This window comes from Petaurus breviceps, unplaced genomic scaffold (genome assembly GCF_028583685.1).
Source record: "Petaurus breviceps papuanus isolate PSGF00001 unplaced genomic scaffold, PetGlider_PUasm1.0 128, whole genome shotgun sequence".
NCBI lineage: Eukaryota > Metazoa > Chordata > Mammalia > Diprotodontia > Petauridae > Petaurus > Petaurus breviceps.
Window position 1 is genome coordinate 3118355 of NW_027185664.1, and position 6950 is coordinate 3125304.

The 6950-nt window shown below is 42.0% G+C and overlaps 2 long non-coding RNA genes across 2 annotated transcripts in view; one reads left to right on the top strand and one right to left on the bottom strand.

Moving 5' to 3' along the window:
* The window catches only part of LOC138171523 (uncharacterized), a 45637-nt gene extending 44379 nt beyond the window's left edge, over positions 1-1258 (bottom strand). Inside the window, exon 1 of the long non-coding RNA XR_011170911.1 lies at positions 550-1258. This is a non-coding gene — a long non-coding RNA (uncharacterized lncRNA). The remainder of the gene's footprint in view (positions 1-549) is intronic.
* LOC138171518 (uncharacterized) overlaps positions 1-6950 on the top strand; it is a 579386-nt gene that overhangs the window by 533627 nt on the left and 38809 nt on the right. The gene's annotated exons all lie outside the window — the stretch shown is intronic.

Consider the following 6950-nt stretch of genomic DNA (forward strand, 5'->3'; position numbering starts at 1 on the left):
TGTGGGAAGGGAAAACACTTCCTACAAAATGCACGTGAAAACTCCCTGGTCCTCTGAGTCAACTGCGGTTAACAAAATTTGCAAGAAACCAGGGGCTCCACACTTCCCCCTTCCCCCTCTGTCTTCCTCCTCTGCCTTCTCTTCCTCTCTTTCCCCTTCCTCTGCTCCCCGCCCCTCCACTTCCGCTTCCTCTCCCTCGCCTCTCCCCTTTTCCCTCTTCCTTCTGCTTCCCTCCACCTTCCCCTCCCCTGACCTTCCCCCTTCCTCCCCCCTGCATCTCTCCCATTTCCCTCCCTGCTCTGCTTCCCTCCCTCCTCCGCCCTTCTTCCCCCTTTCCCTCTCCCCTCTGGGTCCCTCCATTCCTCCCCCCTCCCCTCTCTCTCCTCCTCCCCTCCGCCGCCTGCCTCTTCCCCTCTTCCCCTCTCAGCTGTTTTCCTCCCCCAACCCTATCCCTCCCCCTTGCCTTTCTCCCCTTTCCCTCTCCCCTCTGCTTCCCTCCCCTTTCCTGTGTCCCTAGAGCATCCAGATTCCTCTTCTGATTCTTGTTACCTCAGTGACCTTGGGGAAGTCACTTTACTGCCCTGGGTCTGTTTCCTCATCTGGAAAGTTAAGTGACAGCAAATCCTCACTTAGGGAGTTACATAAATTCCCTCCTTGGAGCCTCAGCGGTCCCCTGCTTTGAGAAGAGGAAACAGACTGGCCTGCGGGGATCACAGAACACCCGGGTCCGGCCTGAAGGGCCTCAGAAGTGCCCCCGCTGTGCTTCCCTTGACCCCCTTCTTCAGGGGCTGCTCAGACCCGGGCCCTGGCTCCGGAGTCAGGACAGCCTCGGTGGGAGTCTGGGCTCAGACACTCGATGTGGGCGCCCGGGCGGGTCACTTCACCCTGACTGCCTCCAGAAAAAGGCTCACCCTCCTCCCCAGCCTCCTTCTCCTGACTGAGTTCCTCGGATCCTTTCAGAATGTGGCGTCACAGCAGCTGAGGACGGGCAGAAACGGTGTCATGATCAGTTCTCCAAAGCGGCCACAGATGGGAGGCAGCAGGCGCTATGGACAGAGATTGTCTAGTCCGATCTTCCACTTCACCCACGAGGAGGCTGAGACCTAGAGACTGCGTCATCTGAGGTCACAGTGGCAGAGCAAGGGTGGGAATACAGACCACCTGGCTTCAGATCCAGCCCTCTTTGCACATCTTGACCCCTGGCCTCCTTGGCTTCCTTCAAGTCCGTTAAAATCCTGCCTACTCTAGGAAGCTTTCCTCAGCCCCCTTACTTCTTATTTCCTTCAGTTTATCTTTACACACACACACACACACACACACACACACACACACACACACCTGTTTGTACATATTTGTCCACAGGTTGTCTCCTCCATTAGACTCTGAGGTGCTTAAGAGCAGAAACCAACTTTGGCTTTTTTTTTTTTTATCCCCCAATACTGTAATGGATAACCAAGAGTAAGACATCGAAATCAATTATAATTTGATAGGAGTGTATATTAACCGGCCGGTGACTGCCTCTCAGAGGGAAAGACAGTCCCGAGCTTTCTGTTAGACATAACTGTATAGACAATGTGATTGCTAGCAACAGAATATGTTTCAAAGGGGGTGCAGTGCCTTGAGCATTGTTTCTATTGAAGCGAAACAGACCTGAATCCGTGGGAATCTGTGGCATGTTTCTAGCAAAACAGGTGAAACATTTCTTCACCAATAGTCAGAAAACAGGGGTCACACAGATGAAGTCACAATAGGTTGCACATGACTGAAATAACACAACACCACCAACAAATCAGATGTTGTGTGATCTTGAACATGAATCCTCAGTATTTGAATTGTTTCTTCCATGATTCTCATGGTAATTTTTTCTTTGACATGGGAGCTCTGGATTTTGGCTATGACATTCCTGAGATTTTACTTCTTGGAGTTGCTTTCAGGAGGTGATAGGTAGAGTATTTTATCTTTATTTTGTTCTACTTTATTATTTTTTTTATTTTATTTTTTGCTTTTTGGAGGGCAATTGGGGTTAAGCGACTTGCCCAAAGTCACAGGGCTAGTAAGTGTGTCAAGTGTCTGAGACCGGATTTGAGCTCAGGTTCTCCTGACTCCAGGGCCTGTACTCTATTTACTGCACCACCTACCCGCCCCATTTTATCTTTATTTTGAACTCTGGAAACTGATCAATCTGAGAAATTTTAATTTATGATTTCTTTAAATATAGTATTTATAGGTTTGTTTGCTTTTTAATCCAGATTTTCAGAGAAACTAAAAATCATGAAATTATCTCTTATCTCTCAATGTATTTTCCATGTCAATTCTTTTTGATAACACGTATCTTCAATTTTCTTCTTTTAAAAATCTTTAATTTTATTCTATTATTTTTTTGTTCTTTATGTAGTCTTTGATTTCTGTTTGCACTATTTAGTTCTTGGTTTTTTGAAGTTTTTTATGCTTTTGGGAGGGGGGTAAGGCAGGGCAATTGGGGTTAAGTGACTTGCCCAGGGTCACATGGCTACTGTTAAGTGTCTGAGTCTGAATTTGAATTCAGGTCCTCCTGATTCCAGAGCCAGTGCTCTATTCACTGTGCCACCTAGCCACCCCCACTATTTAGTTTTCAAGGAGTCCACTTCTTGGGTAAGGTTAACTACTTTCTTTCCTAAACTACAGATTCTCCTTCCTGTTCTCCCCTACAGAGTTTCTAAAAGTATTTTTTATTTTGCTCTATTTCTTTTAGGTATATATCATTGTGGAAAACCCATTTTCTCATTATGTCTGCTTATAGTTATGTTGTTGTTTGCTCCTTTTTTGGGAGGTAGATCTTTAAATATGCAATCATGTTTAATACGAGTCAGCATTTTCTTTGATTTCTAGCTTTAGATCCTGAATCTGAGTTGTCTGCCTGGCTTGGTCTTATCTTTGATGAACTAGGTTCCTTGTTGACCTTCAAAGTCTCCCTAGATCTCTGATCTCTTGAATTTTCAAGACTATGGTGTCTCAGAGTAGTATTTTAGTGACCTCAGAGTCCCTGTTCTGGAATGCCTTTGCCTAGGTATTACTGAAACATGTTGGTTTCTCCTCCTCCTCCTCCTCCTCCTCCTCCTCCTTCTCCTCCTCCTTCTTCTTCTTCTTCTTCTTCTTCTTCTTCTTCTTCTTCTTCTTCTTCTTCTTCTTCTTCTTCTTCTTCTTCTTCTTCTTTCTTCTCCTTCTTCTCCTTCTTCTTCCTCTTCTTTTTCTTCTTCTTCCTTCTTCCCCTTTTACTTTTTCTTCTTTTTCTTTTCCTTTCTTTTCTCCTTCCTCTTCTTCCTCTCTTTCCTCTCCCTCTTCTTCTTCTTCCCCTACAACTTCTCTAAATCCAACCTTGCAAAGGAATCCCTTGTAACATATGATATGACACATTTTTAGATGTGGCCAATGTGATCATTTCTTTGGCTTGCCTATTTTGTTACATAGGCTTTTCTTTTTTTTTTTTTTTCCAATGGGAGGTGAAGGAGAAGAGGAAGGAAAAGGGAAAAGGAAACTTAAGATAGAATTCTCCCCACCCGCCAAAAAAAAAAATGAGAAGAGAGAAAAGGAAGGGCCAAAAAGAATCATGGAGAAGCAGGATATTTTTGAAGGTTTCAAGTTGAACTTATTAAAAAGTAGGTTATACATAAGAGATTCATAGTTTCATGTAGAAGTCCCTCATTCTATTTTTCTATGCATGGGGAAATGCCTATTTTATTGGGTATTTGTTAAATTTAGAATTAAAAAAATGTAATCTTTCTAATAAATATGTAAACAAATGCCTCATGTTATGATTTGAAAGGTAATGCCCCTAAGAATGCCTATAATTGTGTCATTAGTAGTCCTAAGCACTAAGTAACTGCCTTCTTGGTCTCTTCTTTTTAAAAACAAATAATCTTAGAGAGGCTGCTGTCAGCCTAGAGGAAATGCAAAGGTTTCAAAAATTGTGATCCCTTGCCATTAGGAATTAAAAACTTGGCAAAGGAGATTAGACGGCTAAGCAAACCACTATAATTAAAGGCAGAGCTGGGGACTAGGTAGATAAAGGCTTTTTTCAAGTGGAAAGGTTAGAAGGCATTTGTGAATCTTGAGTCTCAGTCTTTAAGAAAAAAGGCAGGGATTGCATTAATTTAAAAAGGAGTTGTACAAATAAAACAAATGTAACCAAGATCAGAAGGAAAGCAGAAAATTGGGGAAAACATTTTACAGATACCTTATCAGAGAAAGGCCTCAAATCTAAAATATATAAAATACCTTTGTCAAATGAGGTCATCCATTAATTGATAAATGACCAATAGGCAGTTTCCCAAGCAAGAAATCAAAACAATTTGTAGTCATATTGATGAGGTACAGGTTCTAGGAAGCCCATTGAGCTCTCCTTGAAACTTTGAGGTACAGGCTTTGGGAACCCCCCTTGAACTCTGATTAAATTGTCCCATTAGATGAGGCATTTGCAAGAGGCCATAGCCCTTTCATTGTGGCTGGGCCCATACCTCTCTTACTGGCCTAGCCCTCCATTGTCTGGCTATTTCCAACCCTTGAGCCTATCAAAATATCAATCCACCATTGAACTGGCCTAGCCCATCATTGTCTGTAGTCTCCAGGTAGCCTCCTGCAACCTCCCACCGTTAATTACTCATTGACCTCATCTGACTTTTCCTAAAGACCCTCCCCAAACTCCTCCTCTAAGCCACTCCTAGATTCCTCCCACAACTTTCTGTAGATAAGATCCCATTTTCCCTCCATGTGGTATGAGAGCACCATAGACTTTTCTAGCACAGACTTACTCTGTGTCCAATACAAGTGAACTTGTAATCAACTTCACTTTTCTTTGTCTGAGGTGACTTGAGTTGAATTCATTCAGCAGGACCCGGTGTGTTGGTGTTTTGGGGTCTGCAGAGCATCCCTAACCGTCTTTGTGGGTATCCCCTTCAATATTTGAAAAGTGTTCTAAATCATTATTAGTTAGAGAAATGCAAATTAAAACCACCTTGAGATTCATTTTACACCTACCAGATGGGCTAAAATGATAGAAGGGGAAAGTGACAAATGTTGGGGGGATGTGGAAAAACTGGTATACTAATTGTTGGCATCATTGGTGAAATTATGAACTGATTCAACCATTTTAGAGAACGATCTGGAATTATGTCTAAAGAGTTATTAAACTACCTATGCACTTTGACCCACCAATACCACTACTTGGTCTATTTCTGAAGATAATTAGGGAAAAAGGAAAAGAACATATATGTTCTAAAATGTTTATAGCAGCTCTCTTTGTGGTGGCAAAGAACTGGAAATTACAGGGATGCCAGTCAATTGGGGAAGAGATGAACAAGTTGAGGCACATGATTGCAATGTGCCATAAGAAATGATGGGCTTGTTTTTTCTTTATCATAGTGTTTCCCTTTTGTTCTGATTTTTCTTTCACAACATGAAAATATGTTTAATATGATTATACATGTAGAGCCTACATCAGAATGCATGTCATCTTGGGGAGAGGGGAAGGGAAGGACGGGAAAAATTTGGAACTCAAAATCTTATTAAAATGAAGAATGAAAACTAAAAAGAAAGAAGGAAATGATGAGCTCAATGATTTTAGAAAAACATGGAAAGACTCACATGAAATAATGAAGGAGAAAATGAGCAGAACTGAGAGAACAGTGTATACAGTAACAGCAATGTTGTTTTAAGAAAAACTGAGTGAAGAAGCCATTTTGTCTATTATAAAGACCCAAATTAACTATAAAGGACATATAAAGAAAGATGTTATCTGTATCCAGAGAAGAACTGAGAAATAGAAGTATGTATAGAATGATTTTACATACATTACATATTTGTGTCTAATAGTAGCCATCTCCATGGTGGGGAGGGTGGGAGAAGAGAAAAAAGAAATTGTCATTAGATTTGCAGCTTCATGAGAAATCATCTTTTTTATTGTACTAGATTATGGAAATGCTTGTTTTATTCCATAAATTACAAATAAAATTTAATAATTAAAAAAAAAAGAGAAGAAAAAAAGCAGGAATGGCGGCTGGGGCCAGGATGGTGAGAGTAGGGTCTATGAGCCAGATCTGTCCTGCAGAAGCAGTACTCAGGACTGAGGAACAAGCTCCATGTCACAGGGTTTTCTTAGGAGAGGGCAAAGAAAGCAGCAACCTAAACAAACTCCTGCCAGGTCTAGGGTCTCAGAACCCAATAAGCCTTTGCCCCTTGGCAGCTTCTCAATCTCCCCTGTAATGGAAGGGTGGGGAGGGTAGGTAGTAGCTATAGATGTGGGGCAGGCCCAGATCCTTCTGCCTCCTGAAGAATATTATTGGGTTGCCTTCTCTTGTGTGAATAAACCTGGGGCCCCAGGACTGGGCCTCCTTCCTTGTTCATTTATATTCCCTGAACATGAGAGCTGGGGAAGGCCAGGTGCTGCCACATGAGACCTCAGGAGACCCCATTTCAATAAGGTAATTAATGAATATATGTTCATTGAGCTTAAAAGCACTAGATAGTCAGGATACTTGCTGGAGTTCTAGTCCAAGCTCTGACACTAACTCTGAGTTTCTGTTATTTCTTCTGTAAAACTAGGGGTCTGGGCAATTTCTAGCTCTAATTGTAAGAGTGTAAGATTTGGCTTCTCTTTTTCCTTCAGTTCATCCTCAATTCCAACCTGCTGGAAGAGCCTTCCTGTGTGACCTTGGGCAAATCACAATCCATCTTTTAGTCCTCAGTTTCCTCTTATGTAAAATGGACTAAATACTAAATACTCAAGATCTCTTCTAGCTCTAAAGTGCTGTTATGACATTTTGAGGGCTTACAACATGGAGGACAAGGGTAGATGTGGATTCAAGCCCTTTTTCATCCCACTTGTCTGTCCGGCACATTGCTGCACTTCTGGTAAAGCTGTGAATTGGTACAATCATTCTGGAACTATGCCCTAAAAATTTCCAAGCTGTGTAAAC